General features: G+C 37.3%; 1 protein-coding gene across 13 annotated transcripts in view; it reads right to left on the bottom strand.

The window, feature by feature from the left end:
- Positions 1-21,046, bottom strand: part of DLG2 (discs large MAGUK scaffold protein 2) — an 895,737-nt gene that overhangs the window by 266,983 nt on the left and 607,708 nt on the right. The window contains exon 1 of one of the 13 annotated variants that reach the window (XM_083170312.1): positions 11,671-11,830. The exons of the other annotated variants lie outside the window; for them this stretch is intronic. The gene's annotated coding sequence lies outside the window, so the exon portion shown is untranslated. Of the gene's footprint in view, positions 1-11,670; positions 11,831-21,046 lie in introns of those variants that run through there. 13 annotated transcript variants of the gene reach the window in all.

Genomic DNA, 21,046 nt, shown 5'->3' with positions numbered 1-21,046 from the left:
GCAAAACAAGGAATGGGTGTTTCAAATGCCCAAACTGCACTTCTTGCAGTTTTATGCAAACGGGCTCCTACATTACCCACCCCTACACAGGGAGACGGTTCCCCTTAAAACATTTCCTAACATGCACGACAAAATATGTCGTTTACATTATCTTCTGCTCTTGCTCCATGGCCTACATAGGCAAAACTGAGATACAATTTAAAGAGCGCATGTCTCAACACCGCTCCGCCATTCTGGCTGCCATAATCAAGGGTACCAGTGATCAACCACTGGCCCAACATTATGTCAAAGCTAAACATCCATTATCCACAGTCAAATACATGATCCTTGACCATGTTCCCCCATTGGCGAGAGGGGGAGACAGGGGGAGAAAGCTGTTGCAGTTCGAAACCCGCTGGATCCATAAGTTGGGCACTATGGCCCCCCGAGGCCTCAACGAACAGTTGGGACTTCATTGGTTCTTGTGAGTAAGATGATATCAGGAGTTGTCCCATAGCGAGATGACACCGAATTTAGCTGGTGCTCAAGAATACTGGAGCGTAGTGCTTATATTTGCTTTTCCTATATTATTATACTATCAATACAGCATCACATCACGTTTTGCTGACAGTTGGGAGCTTAGATAGCGGCCCGCATATTTAAATAAATATATTAGTAAGTATTAAGCAATATACCCTTGTTTCTGAAAATGAGCAGTTATAGATTTTGATTATTCTAATGATCCATGCTTACAATATAGATCATTTCCATATTTTGCTAAGCAATAGTTTGATATTTGGCTACTTTTTATATCCTTTTTTTCGTACCATATTTTCTCATAGATTAGCTCTATGACACTGTCATTTTTTCTTAATTTATCTATAAATATTTTGTCCATGTTTATCCGCTGTTACTCAGGTTTAAGTTGTTTGTTTCCACGTAATTTTTCATGTTTTGCTGTGTGCTAACACCCGTGTTATAAGCAGTGACAGCGGCTCACATACATAAGCATTCAAAAGCACATTCTCACTTTTTTTTTTCCTTCAGTTTCAACAAAACTTTAATGTTCTCTTTAATGAACAGACGCGTTGCTGCGGCAACGGTCTCACTGACAGTGACGTCACCAACACAGCGCCATTGGCGTCCACGTGTGACCGCGGTCCCTGCTTACAGCACTGATGTTGCACTATAAATAGAGGTAAGCTCACCCTTTACATTTGTGTAAGCTGTTTTTTGATAAAAGCCCTGAGGGGCTGAAACGTCACTGGTCATGGCTACGAGTCGTTTGTTCATTTGATTAAGTCCTGAGTGCCGCTGCTATCTTCTATATGCATTTGGATCTATGCTTAGGCTTCATCCCCGCTGAAGGCACCAGGCTCAAAGAGAGTATTTCAGGAGAGGAGTGCCAGCCCACTGCATTATATATATATATATATATATATATATATAAATATATATATATATATATATATATATAGAACAAAAGAACAGAGGCCTATGGTGTAGTACCTTTTTTATTTTTTAAAAAGACATATAGACAATTCGTTAAAATAGGTATAGCATCCGTACCAAACAATTCGTCAGGTGTGGACTTAATACCATATGATTTAATCTACAGCCCACTGGCACATCAGCTACAGGAACCAGCCCGCCGTCAACAGATGAAATAGTGACTCACGGAACCTCTCAGCGCGGCGCACCACAATGTCCAGCAGTGTCGGTGCAGCACGGGTCCCGGCGGCTTCTCCTTAGCCCGGTCAGTGGGGATAGTCTGGCGTCACTTTGGCCACGCCACAACGTGGAGAATCCCAAAGGGACATACTGTTGACTGCTGATGGGGGTGGGGTGGGGGGGACTGGACGTTTTGTTATTAGGCCCGACCCCCTAATGCCATAATGCTGCAAACCGCAAGACATTGCAGAGGTGGTAGGGATAAGATGACATTATTCTCATAGAATTGCACCATGTTGACCACATCCCAGCACCAGTGACCACCAGTTGCTGCCATTATTTTAACTGCGCTCCTCTAACTAATGAGTAAAAGACCATTCACTCTTCCAGGGCCCAGAGGAGCTCCCAAAAATTTAGAAATCACCAGGAGGATCCGAAGTATTAAAAAGGCCATTTGTTTTGTTTCCAAAAATACACATTCACACACTTATGCCCCTTTCCCACTGCAGCTAAAAAACTGTAAATTGTCGATTTTCAGCGCAATTTACTGTTTTAGGCTGCAGTGGGAAAGTGCCAGAGTTGAAATACCGTTTAAAGTTAAATGGTATTTAAACACGTTTTTAAAGCAGAGTCCTACACGTTAAAATAACGTTTAAGAGGCAGTGGGAATGCCTCTTAAACGTTATTTAGCCTTCAGGCAGTCCCAGTGCCAGATGAGAACTAGTAGTTCTCACTTTGTGCATGTGTAATGAGTGCACGTGCATAATAATGAGCCGCTCATAACATATGCGCATATGTAATGAGTGGCTCATTATTATGCACGTGCACTCATTACATATGCGCAAAGTGAGAACTACTTGTTCTCATCAGACACTGGGACTGCCTGTACCCCGCATGGACCCCTGCTGCCTCCCCACTGCCCTGCATCCCCGTGCAGGTAAGTACAAGGGGAGGGGAGGTGGGGGCACAGGGCAGGTACGGGGGGTTAGGCATTCTTTACACTTGGGGGGGGGGATTAGGCACTCTTTACACTTGGGGGGGGGGATTTAGGCACTCTTTACACTGGGGGGGGGGGTTAGGCACTCTACATTTCACATGGTTCACTGCAATGGGAATGGTACTTAAATGGTATTTAAAACGGTAATCTGCTGCAGTGGGAATGCTAATACCGTTTTTAATACCATTTAAGATTACCAGTACTTTAAACTGGTCTGCAGTGGGAAAGCAGCATTACTATGCTTTGTTATGCTATTAGTGAAACAAACTATTGATTAACACTTATTTGAGAAGGTCATAGCACCTCCACCCAGACACATTGCAGGGAATGCTTATATGGAACATGCATACATATATTCACCCATATGTAAATTTGTCAGCATCTCGAGATACACTGTAACCTTGTCTGCTTGTACTGCTTATCAGCCTGATTTGCTGGGGTTCATATTCAAGAGGGGCAACTGACTCTGCCCTGTTCCTGGAGAAAAGGTCTGTATAACGCTAGGCTATGTATAACGCTAGGCTATGTACAATGTGATTCACACAAGTTGCATTCCACAAAGACAATTCTGCCTCAGCCCACCCCATTACTGAAGTAAAGCCAGCACGGGAATGTATGAATTGCAGATCCTGAACTGACATACAATGCATATTAATACAGCTGAGCTCACAAAGCTGACCATACTCTATTGCAAGAAAATTAATTGCTGTTGATACATTTGTAAAACTTACTAGCAAGAACTGTTATATTAGATACCACTTATTCATTACACATTCTTAAATTAATTCCTATACATATATATTATTAAATATAAAACATCAGACTTGCATCCAATTAATTATTTAATTTCAAGGTCATCTGCATTGTTCATGAGGGTCAGTAAAGGACTCAATGTCACTCTCCTTTTTTATTTTATGCGTATTGTATTAATGGCAGAATCACAATAGCAAAATGATTAATTGATTAATAAAATACGTGAATAAGTTTACATTTATTAATAACATTTAAATATTTTAGAAATGTATCCAAATTAATTAGTGGAGGTCTAATCGCATAATTAAATAATACAGCTATTTAAAAAAACAACGTAATAACATTTAAACATTTTATAAATGAATCCAGATTAATTAGTGGATCAAATTATAAAGCTCTTTAAAAAAAAAATCAGACTTATTGTAAAATACAGTATGATTTTTTTTAAAGCATCTTATTATTTGATTTTCTTGATTAGACCCACTTACTAATTTGGATTTATTTAGAAAAAGTTTAGATGTTATTAATGTTATCTTATTTACATATTGTATTATCAATGAATAATTTTTCTTGCTTCATTATGCCTAATACAATAGGCGAAGAGCACCTCGTGTTTTTATTTTGGTAATACCTGTTTATAATTGCGTCTGGAATGTCAACTTACACTATTAATTTTGTTTGATATTTTTTTAACAGAAGGCTGATATATATAAAACTAGATATTTTTAATACAAATGTATAATGGGAATTGTGGTACACAAAATTCCTTTTTCTAATTTATTTTAGCCAAATTTTTCATTTGTTTAAGAAAAAATATATGTGGATGTTTTAATTCTATTTATAATAGGTGCGACAGATACAAAGAAAAAGGAAAATAAATTCTTACAAGAAATAGACATGAAATACTAAGAGATGAGATATCCTAATTCAAATCACAACAGTCATTATTATGGAGGGAGCTGAGGCCCCCAAGAAAAGAATAAAGAAAACCACTAGAGGAAGCTGTTTTAAGTAAAATATTTAATTCAAGTGATTATTCCAGAATTTAAGAAAAGATGAAGATTTTGAAAAAGGGCTCAAATTTTGTGCCCACAGCAAAAGTAAACTCCTTTGAATTATTTGTAGACCTACAAAAAATCATTAGAAAGTTAAGGGTAAAAAATATATTTCGAAGTAAAGAGAACAATAACCCTGTGGAAAACACAAAAATCCAGATAGAAGATGATGCACCCACAGAAAATGTAAAACTCTACCCTAAACATGAGAAAGGAGGGAGTATAGGTTGCTTCAACTTGACTGTCTCTAAAGAATATAGGAAAGTGGAAACTTCTAAAAAGAAAAATATAAGCAAAAAAGAATGGTTGGCGATCAAATCCATCCAATGTTAATGAGGATATTATCATTAAACCAGCAAATAACAGGGAGGGGGTGGGGGTGTGTGGATCATGAACAAAACAGATTACGTTGGGGAGATAGAGAAACAACTGTGGGACCACCTTACTTAAAAAATGTTAAGAAGTGACACGACTCATTTTACAGTGACATCGGCGGCAGGCTCAGGTATGGTCGGTGCGGCTTGGGAGCGCTCGGGCACCCGAGTCCTCCCGAGCCGCTGCGAACATCCCCCAGCCTGTCGCCAACGTCACTGCAGTGCTGAATGTGACAGGCGGCTTAGGCAGGGGGGAGAGCGGCAGCAGGGAAGCTCTGGCGTACTAACGCCGGAGCGGAAGTGAGGGGGGCTTCCAGCTTTCTGTGGTGGGTTTTGCTGGGGCAGGACAAACCTGCCCTGGTAGGTTTGTCCTGCCCCAGCAAAACCCACCACTCAAGGGGTTAATAAGTGCAGATGTGAGCACCTTATACACCATCATTGATTGGGAACAAGGATATGGGGCTCTGTTTTTTTTTTTAAAATAACAGCACCTATTTAAGTCAATGGAAAGATTTCATTTTGGAAGAAAACTATTTTTACTTCAATGGAAGTTACTTTTTGCAAATAAAGGGTACTGCGATGGGCACCAGATTTGCTCCGAGTTATGCCAAAGTGTTTATAGCATTTTGGGAGATGATGACCGTAAAAGATAAGTTGGCTGACGGGACAAACCTGGTGTCCTGGTGGTGTTTTATTGACAATGTGTTTTTTTATCTGGAATGGAGAAAATTTAATTTAAATGCTTTTTGTGAGTTTTTAAATCTTAATGATTTTACTATTAAATTCACTTTCAATATCAGCAAAACAGATCTAGTTTTTTTATATTTCATGATATACATAGAATCTGGTCAATTACATATGAAAACACATCGGAAACCCACAGATTCAAATTCTTATATAGACGTAAGAAGTGAACACCATCAAATATGGTTGAATACTGTACCCTTAAGTCAATACAAGCATCTAAAAATAAATTGTACAAAAAAGGAAGTATTGAAGGAACAATTTATTGAGATAAATCAATGCTTCCAACAAAATAGGTACCCAGAAAAATGACTGGAAGAATTGAAATCGAGATTCAAGGACATAGACAAAGTTGAAATACTAAAAACTAAACCAAAGAAAATGAAAAAAGACTACAAGAAAGCAGAATGGGCCTTCTTTTCCCAATATGGCTCTTACTACAAAATGTGGAATCCATGTTTAAGAAAAATTGGAGGATCCTAATAGATGATCTAATTATTGTAAAAGTAATACCATTGAAGCCCAGTTTCATATACAGGAGTGCTCCATGCAAAGAATGCTCTCCCAAATAAATTGGGATGTAGTGATCATAAGAAGGGCTACCATATTTGTGGATCATGCCTTATGTGTAAGGCTTCAAGTAAAGAACCATATGAAAAGAAAGTCACTGGTTTTGAGGTAAATGGAAAGTAATATAAAATCAACCAATGTATCACTTGCCATTCTCATAATGGGCCAGATGTATCAAGCTTCAAAAAGTAATAAAGTGGAGAGTGATAAACAACCAGCCAATCAGCTCCAACTTGTAACTTTTCAAACACAGCCTCTAACATGGCAGATAGGAGCTGATTGGCTGGCAGTTTATCACTCTCCATTTTATCACATTTTGAAGCTTAATACATCTGGCCCAATGTGATTTACCTGCTGGAATGCAATTGTGGTATGAAGTATACAGTATAGGAAAAACCATGAGGAATCTTAAATTGAGATCATTAGAACACATTTATAACATCTGGGAGGAACTAACATCACATACCCTATCTGAACATTTTACAAAAGAACACAATAAATGTGAAAATGCAATAAATAGATTTTATGGGATTCAGCAAATTACTAATAATTGGAGAAATAGGGATCTCGATACCCGTTTTGCAAAAATTGAGATGAGGTAGATTTTCACCTTATACATATTATCTCCTTAAGGCCATAACATAGATTTTGAATTAAAGTAGTTTCTGAATAATAAATAAATTTTGCTTCTATGTAAATAAGTTCATTTTATTCTTCTTGTATATTTTATCATGTATTTTCCTGCTTACTCTACCAGCATTTTATTAATTATATTTTATCTCCATTCTTATCCATACATATCGATCTACAATGTAAACAAAATCCTCATGAAAAATCGGTATTCACTCTCCCGGGAAGGGAAGTACAGTGCCGGAATACAAAGTACGGCATAGCACGCTAAAGGCCATATTGTAAACTGCCCACAATTTATCCATAAAGAACGATGGATAACTGAGGAGGATATGAAGTCATTTCTGTCAAAAGGCAGCCCCTTGTGGAACCCAGAATGCTGCATTCGATCATCACAGAGAAAACCCAGAACCGGAATTGATGAGGACCGCGGTGGAACGCACCCAGAAGTCTGCCATGTGGAATGCATGGCACTTCCGATACACGAAAAAGGCAATATTTGGCAATTTGATTGCCAAATGAGACTTATTAGATAGGGTATACATATGCCCCTTTCAGACCGCACTTTAAAAACGGTATATTGCCGTTTTTTTACCGTTTTAAAACGGTAATGTGTGCGGTCTGAAAGGTGCAGGACCACTTAACCGGTTAGAAAAAACCGTTTTTTCTAACCGGTTAAAATGCAGGGTCCTACCCGTTTCAGAACCGGTATTTTAGGCTCAAAATCGGTTCTGAAACGGTATTTAGGACCCAGCTCATTGGCTGGGTCCTAAATTCAGCACAGTGAATACTTAATGAGCGCTCATTAAGTATTCACAGCACTGGAGCCCCCCCGCGCGCGCGTCGACACCCCCCGCGCGCGTGTCGACGCCGCCCCCCCGCGTGTCGGCGCCCCCCCCCCCCCCCCCCGTGTCGACTTACCCCGTGCCGGTATCTCCGTTGTGGTTCCCGGCACTGCAGCTCAGTATGCTCGGAAAGCACTTATGAAAAAAGTGTCTTTCAGAAAATGGCTGCCCCCATACGAAAGACAGTTTTTTTAAACAGGGTTTCCTATGGGGCAGCCATTTTCTGGAAGACACTTTTTTCACGCGCGAGGGGGGGGAGCTGCACGGAGGGGAGGGCTGAAGGCTGCACTGGCTTTGACCCTGTATTTGGAAAGTTTCCAAAAACGGGTCTGCCAGTGTCAAAAAATCGGCACTTAAACGGTAATATACCGTTTAAGTGCTGCGGTGTGAAAGGGGTTTTATCTGGCAGACCCGTTTTTGGAAACGTTTCCAAATACAGGGTCAAAGCCAGAGATGCGGTCTAAAAGCAGCAATAGAGTATCATAGAGACAGGGCTTTATCCAGCCTGAGGAAAGAGATGTTATCTCTGAAATGTGTTGTTTGGATATTGCACCTTTAACATCAGCACAGGCTTTTGATGCACTTTTGAAAACTCCGGTGACGCGTCAGCACTTTAACCCTGGACGTAACCCATCAAGTCATCTGCAGTGGTGCCACAGACTTCCATATAAGAATAGCACACCGCAGCACCATTTGAGGGTGAAGTATTTTTTCTATATACTGTCTTGTATAGACCGGGGAGAATGCTATGGTCCCAGTTCTTTGATGTATATGTGATGTATATGTATTTTATATGAAAATAAATTGTTCAAAAAATAAATTGTTCATTTTTAACCATAAATATAATGGTATAATTTCACATATTGATTTAACATCGTTCCCAAATCATGGGAATTTTAAACACTCCAGATGTGTGATTTATTATGATTTTTAATATATTTGCCATCAGAAAAAGAGGGAAAAAAAGTGAACTTAGAATAATTCAACTTTGACAACTGGTATTAATGCAACCCAAATTTGACAAATATTATGTAATGGTGATTTTAGCCCAGATTATTAATCTCTTTTTTGAATTGTGAGGATATAGCATGTGTTCAAATATACACAGTGATTAAAAAGTTGCAGTGCTCCCCATTGTTTCAAAAACTGCCGGAAATGGGAAAACGGAATACTCCAGTAAAGTATGGGTGAGGTGGGCTATCTTTTATCTTTTAGGGTATGTATGGAACACACTTTACTGGTGTATTCAGTTTTACCATTTTCTGTACATTTTTTGAAACAAAAGTGTGGGTACTTCTTTACTTTCACGGCGCCACTAGATTAGGACAGATAGGAAATCGCGGTCATCGCGGGCATTGAATGCACTAAAAAATCGGGTGCGACGCGATGCCCGCGATGCCCGCGATTTCCCATAGGGACCAATGTTAAATTTCTCAATGGACACGATTTTCTGTTCAATGCCTCAATTGACACGATTTTTCCATAGGAAACAATGTTAAATGGCCCACAGAGGCCAAATAGGCACCCTCAAGTTGTTAACGCCACCCCACGATCAACGTCAACCCGAAGCGTGGCGAGCGCAGCGAGCCCGCGAGGGGCGGCGGTACGCGTCCTCCGACCTTTTCATGCCCTACTATCCACTAGGGCGTGGAGTGAGAATAGAATAGTGTGGCGAGCGCAGCGAGCCACCGAGCCCGAAGCGTGGCGAGCGCAGCGAGCCCCGCGAGGGGACGCGGATACCTGTGAAGCCCGCGAAGGGACGCGTTTACCTGTGAAGGTATCCGCGTCCCCTCGCCACGCTTCGGGCTCGGTGGCTCGCTGCGCTCGCCACACTATTCTATTCTCACTCCACGCCCTAGTGGATAGTAGGGCATGAAAAGGTCGGAGGACGCGTACCGCCGCCCCTCGCGGGCTCGCTGCGCTCGCCACGCTTCGGGTTGACGGTGATCGTGGGGTGGCGTTAACAATTGTGGGGGTCATTTCACACTTGAGGGTGCCTATTTGGCCTCTGTGGGCCATTTAACATTGTTTCCTATGGAAAAATCGTGTCAATTGAGGCATTGAACAGAAAATCGTGTCCATTGAGAAATTTAACATTGGTCCCTATGGGAAATCGCGGGCATCGCGTCGCACCCGATTTTTAGTGCATTCAATGCCCGCGATGACCGCAATTTGTAGTGGCGCCGTGAAAGTAAAGAAGTACCAAAGTGTGCAATGGGACTTTTGAATCATCCTGTATAATGAATTATGACAGGATAAAACACAAAACTTTACATGAAAATTGTCTCACAAAATACAGATATTAGTAACAAACAGTATAAAAATTGTTTTACAATGTAATGAACCAGGTCTTTCTTGTCTTCTAATGTGTATGAAATGGCAGTTTGGTTCTCCAGAAAGCCAAATTCACATGAATATTATGGATCCAAACCAAACCAAAACGCGGAATAGATCCCTCAAAGAGATCTGCTCTAAACTGAGAACAAGTTTGAATTTGAATCTTCTGGCAGTTCAGAAAATGTTGAGTTTAGCAGTTCTACCAATTATTTACCCATTTTCATCAATGAATATCTTTCAATTAATATTTTTTACTCATTTAAAATCTACACTCACTGTACTCCATTTAACTATCAGTATACCTCCTATAGGAGGTATACAGTCGTTGGGCTGACAACATACAAGGTCGACATACATTGTGTTGACCACTGAAGGTCGACATGGCCTAGGTCAACACATGGAATAGTTTGACAAGAATGGAAGGTCAACACAATGGCCGACAATGGTTGGGCTAGGTCTACAGTCAAATGTCGACATGGGGTTTTTCACTATTTTTTGAGTCGACATCTGCCCTACCCTCCACTAGGGCGTGGAGGGAGAATATAATAGTGTACCGAGCGAACCAAGGGGCCGCGGTGCACCGATACAGTGTCCATGTCAACCATGTCAACATTCGGGACAAAAAAAAGTGAAAATCCATGTTGGCCTAATGCTTGTGTCGACCATCAATCCACATGTCGACCTTAGGCATGTCAACCTGTGGTGACCTAAGCCATGTCGACCTTCAGTGGTCGACTTAATGTATGTTGAACTTGTATTGGTCGACTCAATGACCCATACCCATATTGGATGTAATGATTGAACCTTTTGTATTAGATGTTCCCATTTTATTATTTTGTTGCAAAATGAAGTAGAAAAAGTATGAAAAACTAAATAGAACTAAAGGTGCCCATATACACTGCGATAATTGCATGCTTTTTGGACTACATTGCATTGCATTGCATGAGATTTGCTTGCAATTTGTGTGTGGTGTGATGTGATGCGATCAGAAGCTAGTTCAAAAAGTATGTGCAGCACATACTTTTTGAACTGTGCGATGGGATGTCGGTGGGAGCTCGCATCGCAAATGGCAATCGCATCACGTATGGGCACCTTAAGGATGAAAGTTACTTTTAAATAGGAACACCTTACCATCGGGACTTTAATGCGTTTAAGAATACTGTAAAAATTATTTTAAGGACTAACAAACAGAAAACAATAGCTTGCACGTAGCTACATAACAAGGTTAAATACAATGTCAAATCTATTAGTTGGCTTCATTTTGTTCATATTTAGTGGCTCTTAAAACTGTACATGAATCATATGTAGGTGAACTGCTATATAATCCAATGGAAAATGTAAATATAATTTAAAAGACTAAATGCTAAATAAAATATGGCAATGAATTAATTCTAGAAAAAAATGGTTCCCGTTATATATATTGAGTTAATGTATAGAAAAATAATTCTAAATTCAGCATAATAATTTTTTGTAAAAAAAAAAATTGATTTGTTATTTTCTGATTTATCTTCTAAAATGACTAAAACTTTTTTAATGACATGAGAGGCAGATTTACTTTTATATAAAAGGCAATCTCAAATAAATGAGTTGGCCAGCCAGGATTTAAAAAAATAAAAAATAAAAAAGAAGATTTACAAAATATTGCAAAATGATATAGATAAATATTAGTGTCGTAATGACTGGATTTTGACACCAGTCAAAGTTCCTCATCTCACCTGGAACAGATCGGGCACAATCTGTGTGGTACAAGCTTCTCTAATCTCCCAAACTCAAGCAGTGTAGCTACTTCCTCAGATCTAGCAGAGATTTCTGGACAGCCTGGCTTGTTGCGGAGCGTTAGTCGGTCTCTCAATAATTTAACTTTACCGACTGACTGCACCTGCAAAAATGAAATCGGAATAGGCTTTAATATATGTATTTTATTTTCTGCTGTAGAAAAAGTTTTAAAGAACAGACTACGTAGTTCTTAAATGTGCGGGCTTACTTATAAAAAAAAAATACCTACACCCTGATCACAAAATAATTATTATAATAATCAGAATTTATATAAAAAAAGCCAAATAAAAACAATATAGTCCTGCGCAAATAAGTATGCATGGCAGGAAACTACAATTATTCTTCATCAAGTGAATGGGCATTATTTAAATACTCTTCTTTATTTGGGTATGAGTCATAGGGTCGACTGTATGAACGCCAACATACATTAGGTTGACCACTAAAGGTTGACAGGGCTTAGGTTGTCACATGAAATAGGTCGACATGGCTGAGGTCAACAGGGTCAGAAGGTCAACACAAGCAATAGGTCAACAATGGGAAGGTCGACAGTCAAAAGGTCGAGATTTATCTTTCCCGTTTTCTTGTCTTGAATTTCAATGTAAGTTGACATGGACACTGCCTTCGTGCTCGGCACACTATTATATTCTCCGTCCATGCCCTAGTGGATGGTAGGGTATTAAATACCACTTCGGTACAAGTTGGCTCAATTTTTAAAAAAAAAACTCATGTTGACCTGTTGACTGTTGATCTTCCCATTGTTGACCTAATGCTTATGTCAACCTTCCGACCTCAGCCATGCAGACCTATTTCATGTGTTGACCTTGCGACGGTATCCCATTATTTTAGCTATATTACAAAAGAAGAACCGAAAAAAATGACATGAAATGTGTTGAATGAATAAATATTATTTGACCTTACCAGGAACCACCTTACCACGTGTGAGCCACCTGACCCCTTTACGTTTGCATTCTTCTCCCACTGGGTAACTATCCAGAACAGAATTTTTTCCTTGGCTTCTAGATTGAATAAAAGGGATATAGCAAACCCTAATGCCTTGCTGTATATATATTTCAGCAAACAAAAAAGTCCAGCTTCTATGTGTAGAGATACTCATGTGCCTTAAATATTACCGTTATCATTGCTGGATCATCTATATGGCAACTTAAGTGCCTAACAAGGGCCCAATGGACACTGATTAACTATTTCTGGTTGTATATAACCTTGTTATGATACGCAGTGCAAGCTGAAGTCCTCAATAACTTGGCTTCCTAATATATCTATGATCCTCCTCTTCATGGATCATCAAAAATATTGGAGAGAAAAATGGCCATATTTGATATTTCCTTCTGTACACAAAAATATAATTTATTTATTTTAAAAACTGGATATTTTTTTAATTTCCATTGAAAAAAAATAAAAATTAAAAATACAACAAACAAAACGAGTAGAACCTAACTTTTTAAGGTGAAATCTGACCTAGGAAAAATAAGGTAATTACCCAGTTGATCAAATATTTTTTATAGTTGATCAATAGTGAAACATCTTAATACGCACTTGATTTGTTTTTGTAAAATGAGACTTATTTGTGAATGATTTAATAATTTTACCTTTTGACAGTTTCTTGTTTACCTAATATAACATAGTGGGTTATTTAAAATTATTTGGTTAGCCATTAACATATTTTAGTGTTTCGCCAATGGTCATACATAAGGGACAATTTAATTTAATTTAATGAATAAAGCTTTTATATTTAGATAAATATTAGTCAATGCCTAGGAAAGTAACAATATCAGGTAATTCTGCATTTTGTTATATATCAATTCAAAATGACTCTATAGGTGCCCACCTTCTCCTCTATGGATTACGTTCCAAACTGTGCCGATGAATGATACATTATACATATGCTACTGCACATGATTATGGTGTGTTCTCTACAATGCATTGCTGTTATTAATCTGGTACATTATAATGCATGGACTATATATAGTTTTAACTATATATTTATCAAGGAGCCCAGACCATGCAACCTCTAATGGATATCCAAGCTCTATGGAAGCTGGTCAGACGCCCTCTGGAGATTGTCCACACCTCTGAATATGGGCTTGTACAACACTGTCCAATACTGTCTATGAGGCGGGTTGATCCAGTAATATTGTTATTCCTGAGTGTCCATATAGAATTATTGCAGGATATCCACCAATTGGTCAAGTGTCAAACACTATGATGTTTCAATAAGAATTTTTGAGAGTCTGGGAACTTGCCCCTTTATAAGGCAGTTTTAAATTATATTTATCCATCTGTGCTAAGCAAGCTTAAAACATTAAAATTGTTATATTGGATTGAGAAATTTATATTTTTAATTAAAACAATTATATTAATGATAATATCAGCATCTCTGCATCCTGGTTTTAGAACCCTTGATTGTCTTAAGTGCTCTAGCTAAACCAGTGAGGTTTTTGTTTTACTCATTTCTCCAATGCACGTTGCTGGTACAGTATATAAGCCAGGGCCACAAGTTTGTTCTTGCCCACGGGCTGAAAGTTGCCAGCCTGATGCAAAGTTACATTTATATACAGTAAAGTCAGAGCTGGAGATGATCAAATAACTATAAATACATTATCCACAATATTTGATTAAGCTTTAACCCTTTGAGTGCCACCATCTCTGTGAGTCGATAGCATTTGTTATATAAATTTAAATTAAAAAGGTTGTTTCAATAAAAAAGTTGATATTTCCAATATAAGTTAAACATTACAGGTCATTATGATGAATAAAATTATTTGTTTGGCAATTTCTACACCTATTTTGAAAAATACCCTTGGCACTCAAAGGCTTAAACTAAATGCCGGCAGCGAGGTCCGTCCGAGCAGCGGCGGTGGCTGGGAGCTTGTAGCTGCATTTTGCCGGGCGGAGGGACGGGATGCGGCTGATGAATATTTTGAAATGACTGTCCTCCCATCTGATTGACTGAGAGAATTCTCTGAGCCAATCAATATCCAGCCAGTCATTTAAAAATAATATATATATGGTTGGACAGCCAGCAGGTCCGACCACCGGCTCAGGTCCGATGCACACGAGACCACGCATCGGACCTGAGAGGACATTAAACTGAGCCAATTTGGGCTGAATTCACGTCCCGATTCATCAGAATCGGACCAAATCAGTTCAGTGTACAAGGCACCTTTAGGCAATAAATACAACATACAGCAATACCTAATGAATTAAGTTAACATACTGCATTTTTATATCACTAATACACTAGTACGGTTTTATTTGAAGCTATACTGCACTGGGAATTATTAATACATAAATTGTATTATTCTAATTACACACACACACACACACAAATCCACCAAAGAAAAACCAGTAAGACAAAAGTATTGTTGCAAACAACATTGTGCCTTTAATTGGTTTGATAAAGATACAAACTACAAATTCAAGTAAAAAGTCACATGTACTGTAGGATACAGCGTTTTCTACCCCCTTTTTGACATTTTTTTTCTTTCGATACAGGTAATCATGTTGAGTGCAATGCATAATATATTTAGTCCTCAGTAACTATTGGCACAGAATGCACATTATAGTATGTATTAATAATCGCCTGTCATCATAACGATGTTCATCATTTTATTTGTGTAAACAAAAATCTGAGGGAAACAAACTCATAAATAATATTTTTTAATAATAATAATAATAAAATTTAGTACTATCCTTATTTGTTCATTTCTAAAAAGTATATTGCAGAAGAGTCATGAATCAGTTAAAAAAAAAATTTTTACTTTCTGCCCAAATTCCGATAATTTTTTTTTTACGTTTTTAAATGTCTTCTCAATTCTTTTTACATGAAATCAATACATTAATGGTAAATATTATTTGCATCTTATGCAAATGACTGTAACGGTAACTATGTCAGCAGTAATATAAATGTACCCAGGTCCATGCCAGTGGTACTGATGACCTTTATGGCACAGAAAGGGCTGGGTATACAGTAAGTGCTGGTATGAATATAAATACAGTATAGTGCAGCTATGAATTGAAAATAATCTTATGTATATGGTTTTCATATACAGATATCCCAATTAAGCACTAGTTTTCTCCCGTTGTAATTTAAAATATGTGCATAGTAATATTTTAAACTGGCCTTCTGCCAACGTCAATTCACAGCGTTGTATCGTAAAAAGTACCCTTGCTATGCCAAATGGTCTGATTGTCTATAACATATAAATAGTATTATTTTCAATTATTAATGGCTCTTGAGTGATATGACACTTAAAAAAAACACATTCAATGAAATGTATTATTTGCATAAATTATCTATTTACAATATATAAGAAAAGCACCAACATTTTTTCCTTTCAAGGAAAATAATCCATAAAATATTCACATATATTAAGTACAATACAAAAAAAAGCAAGATCATCATTTTCATTAGCATAATGAACACAAGTAAAAAAAAAAATCTATTAATAAATAAATGGAAATTTTATTATTGAACCAAGTGAAGAATTTGCAAATGTAATTTATACTGCGGATTTTAACATCCTCATTTGGTACAATAGCAAAGTAAAAATGAATGAAACATTTGTGGAACAATGCAAGATACAGTATTACAGCAACAATATTTCCACTTCAGACAAAAGAACATAATGGTTTATTGAATTTATTAATCATGCAGATTTAAATATTATCCTTTTGTTTTTTTTGTATATAAAGGACTCTCATGCAATAACCAAGAGATAGTAACCAAGGGGAAGAGAACAAGGAATTTCATGACCTCAGTTTATTTAATTTAATCTTAGAGTAATTAATTAAAAATGAATAGAGGTTTATTTTTTTGTAAGAAAATATTATAAGAAAATATATTAATTTAGCCTGCAAATGATATAGATTTTGTCTTTGCTGATCACCTTATTATGTATAATATAATATTAAAAATCAAATAATGGAGCAAAATTATTTGTTCGCACAACAGAGTCATCTGAATGTCAACTATGGCATTATTACATCATTTTCTCTGGATCACCATTAAGCAAGCAGTAAATGCAACAAAGTAACATAATATTAGATTAAGGCACAAAGTATGCCTGAGAATTAAACATAAAAAAAATAAGTTTAAATTGCCCATGTCATGTCATCCTCCTACATTTGTATGATACACACTCACACATTATATATATATATATATATATATACATATATATATATACACATATATATATATATATATATATATATATTTATATATATATATATATATATATATATATATATATATATATCTTACAATACAGGTGGCACTCAAAGTCTTGAGAACATAGTAAACATGATATATTATTGCATCAATGTTTCGGGGATCTAGTTCCCTTTGTTGTAGGACTTTGATCCCTGAAACATTGATTCAATAAAATCTCCGAGTGCATCTTGTATTCTAAGTACTATATACAAGGTGTTGATCTTTCTGGAGGGCACAGGAGCACAGAAGCCAGATCACTATCTTTTTATAATATATATATAATTTGGAAACCTTTTGCTTTTGTAAACTTGCATGTAGTAATGATAAAAAATGTAGCAAAAAGTTGAGTTGAGAGATAGGAATGTCTATCTAAGGTCCACAAGTATTAACGGGACAAACCACAATTGTCCGGTACATTAGGTTTATTTGTGTTGAATGACCACTATTTTTACTGTCAACTATTTGTGGTTTAGCAGCCATGAACGAGATTACAATAGCTTTGTTAAATAGACCTAGAAATGGTAATTTTATTTTGCAAAATATAATTTTTTTAAACTAATTAATTGTCAAGTATTGTCAAAATGTCTTTTGACAAAATTTGTTGCTGGGAAACAGGTGTATTTAACTAAACATGTGGTTGTGCATACAATATTAGTGAATACACTTTCTTTGATGCAGCCCACTTGCACCCAGTCTTGCCAGAATTGTTTTGTTGTTAACACAATAGCGGTTTACCGGAAGAGTGGAAGAAAATACAACAGGGAAGGGATCTAATTAACAATCCAAGAAATGGCATATCTTTAATGGGTTGATGATGTGCAGTGCACAGAGCCCATGAGTGCGTCTGCACCAAGCTAATATGTAACTGGTAGAATTATTTTTTCTTTTCCCGGTGAGGTGCTTTGTCACCACATCCAAGCCACCTATAGCGCACCACTTGACCGGACCACAAACCACCAAAGCGGACCACAAACCACCAAAGATAATAAAAAAAAATAATGATAGCAGCAATATAAAACTCTGGATGTTCTCTAAGAAAAAATGTCCAGCTTGACCCACAGGTTCTCAGCACTTCTTTTCATGCTTTCCTTCATAGATATAATCAAGCTCCACCCCACATTGAGGGGTGTGGCCACAAATCTCCTCCTTCAGAGTTAAAAAATTTAAAATTATAGCAGCAATATGTACTGTAAGAGAAAAAAGGTCCAGATTAACCAGCAGGTTCTCCGCACTGCACATCTCCCACTGCAGCAACCGCTGTGGATACTTGGGCATCCTTCAGTATTTTTGCTTTATGCAGTCTTGGCTATGCATAGCATTTTTGAGTCATATGTTGGATGCTGCCCCAAACAGTTATTGGAAAGTTGACTCCCATGCCTCCACCTATTCATTATAGAAATGCCACTAATTGGATAATGTTTTTCTACTGTATTTCTACCACTGGCAGGATGTAGAAATAAACACGAAATATTTTAGGTTAAAAAAGCAAATAATCTTAAATCTACATCACAATGACCTTATCTGATTATTAGGGGCATAATAAGGATTGAAAAAATTCTACTTAATATATGGAGCTAATCATTACCTATAGTATTTACTAAGCCTTTGATGGAGATAAATTGAATAAGATAAAGTCCCATCAAATTAGCTTCTTACTGCCATGTCATAGGATGTGTTTGAAAAATGACAGTTGGGAACAGGTTGGCTGGTAATGTATCTACATCTGAGGCAGTGGTTCCCAACCTGGGGAACTAGTACCCCGGTGGGTACTCTACAGACCAGTTGGGGGTACTAGAAAATAATATTGGTAATGGTGGAAGAAGAAGTCTATTGCCGTGGAGATGAACCACGTTATCTCACTTCGGGTTCCATGTGCAGCGTCATCAGTGTCTCCTCGTACCTTTGTCCAACCAGGAATCCACTGGGAGCTACCCGCACTGCCCTCAGACATCAGCACCCATTTGCTCTGTGCTGACACGGGTGGAGGAAGCAACGGCATTAATGCACAGCCAGCAGCCAGACACAGAGGAACCCGATTCTTAACCGCATACTACTCCTCCACTACTCCTTAATATAAGGACACACATACTGCTCACTTCAACTCCACTTCTAAGTATTGATATTGTGGATATTTCAAATTGAGAGGACGGGGTACTCATAAATGAAAAGCCTAATGAAGAGGTACGGGAGGGTTGGCAACCACTGATCTAAGGCTTAGTAAATAGACACCACAGGTTATAGATGGAAAAATGTTAGGTGGGTTAAGTGGGTCAATCCATTTTTATATATAAGAGGATATTAAAAACCTTGATGATAAAATCAAAAACATATTTAATTACACTCTCATAGATGCTATACTTCTAATAAGAATTTTAGTCTATAACGCAATGCCAATGGTGACAATTATTTGTGCTATAATTCATCATTCAAAACTATTTAAATAAAAGGAATAAAATTGTATTTATAAATAATAAAAAAATGTGTATTTAACACACTTTATTCATTAAAAGGTGCTGAATGTTTTTGTTTTCTTGTACAATATCCTGTAACTCATGTTCCAATTGAAGGGTTCTGAAGTCCCTCTGATCCATATATAATATTTTTATACTTTTCCAAGTAATTTATTATACCTCTCATATTGCAAGAACAAATAATCCCAAATTCAATTCATGTAAAATTTAAAATATTCTCAATATATAAGTCAGGGACAGATAGAGCACTGTTTGAAAGTTAAAAAAAAATATTACAATCCCATAGTCGTGCCTTATCAGTGGGATATTGAAAGCTGGTTTATAGTAGAAATTCTAAAATGCTGTTTATGCAAAAACATTGTGCAGCACAACTATCTCATGCCCAGAAATTGCAATGCTGGTTAATACTGTGCCATGGCGTAATAAATAAAATAGTGCAAAACTCGAAGCTCGGTATGTCCATGAGTTACGATCGTTACAGTTTGTGCCATGTGAAAGTTTTCACCAATATTCCAAAAAGAAATAAATATTTAAGAATAGATTTGATACGTTTTATTAAAACATTTTGAAAATGATTGATTTAAATTGTAAGGATAATAGTTGTGCCAATGTAGACTATACTTAGAAAATCGTTTTTGTGCACCAGAAGTCTTCAAAATATTCCAGATGAAAAGAGAAAATAGAGATGTGATGTTTTTGGTGGCTAAAGAATCAAAAATAGAATTCGAAAACGAAAACCCCACTTCATTCAAAAACTGAGGAAAGTCATCGGAGCAACGAAAACACATTGAGGGTGATAATATATCTGTCGGGCATCCCAATTCTTCATCGCATACAATGCAACAAACATGGTTTTATGTAGATTAGAGATAGAGTCCAAGATTTGGAAGTGCATGGTTACATCAAGCCCTGTCCGGTGTAGAGTCTCCATGTAGGTCTTTGACTTAAAATCTACTACCAAAAAAAATAAAAATGTATCACAGGAACAGGACAAATAGCAAGTAAAGTACATATCATTCTTGTTATACATGCGGTATAGGTGCCATTTTGGTTTTGTTAATTAAAAAAAAGAAAAAAAAAAACATCCATAAGCCTGTGATCTATTATATCAATCTCTGTCTATCTATCTATCTATCTATCTATCTATCTATCTATCTATCTATCTATCTATCTATCTATCTATCATGTACCTTCTATCTACAGTATCTATCATGTACCTTCTATTTACAGTATCTATCTATCTATTTTATATATTTCTCTCCATCTCATATCTATTTATCAGTACATCTGATACTGATGGGACCAGACTCACTGTGGCTGCTGGTGCGCCATCCACAGGTTTCTGCCAGATGGGGATCCGGCAGACGGGGACGCAACGTGGATGTGCAAGAGTATCACACTCCCGCGTGTCCATTGTCGGGAATGGGGCACGCGAACGTCTCAATGTGCGTGCACCCCATTTTGGTGAACAGCACAGGGATGTCGGACAAAGGTAATCGCGATGGGATCTGTATCTATCTAAATTATTTATCTACAGTATATACAGTAGGTATCTACAGTATACAGTATATGTATATACAGTATATATCTATCTTTACATGTATCTTCTAT

This window comes from Crinia signifera, chromosome 2, assembly GCF_055691185.1.
Source record: "Crinia signifera chromosome 2, ASM5569118v1, whole genome shotgun sequence".
In the NCBI taxonomy this organism is placed as follows: domain Eukaryota; kingdom Metazoa; phylum Chordata; class Amphibia; order Anura; family Myobatrachidae; genus Crinia; species Crinia signifera.
This window is presented reverse-complemented; position numbering and strand designations above follow the sequence as displayed.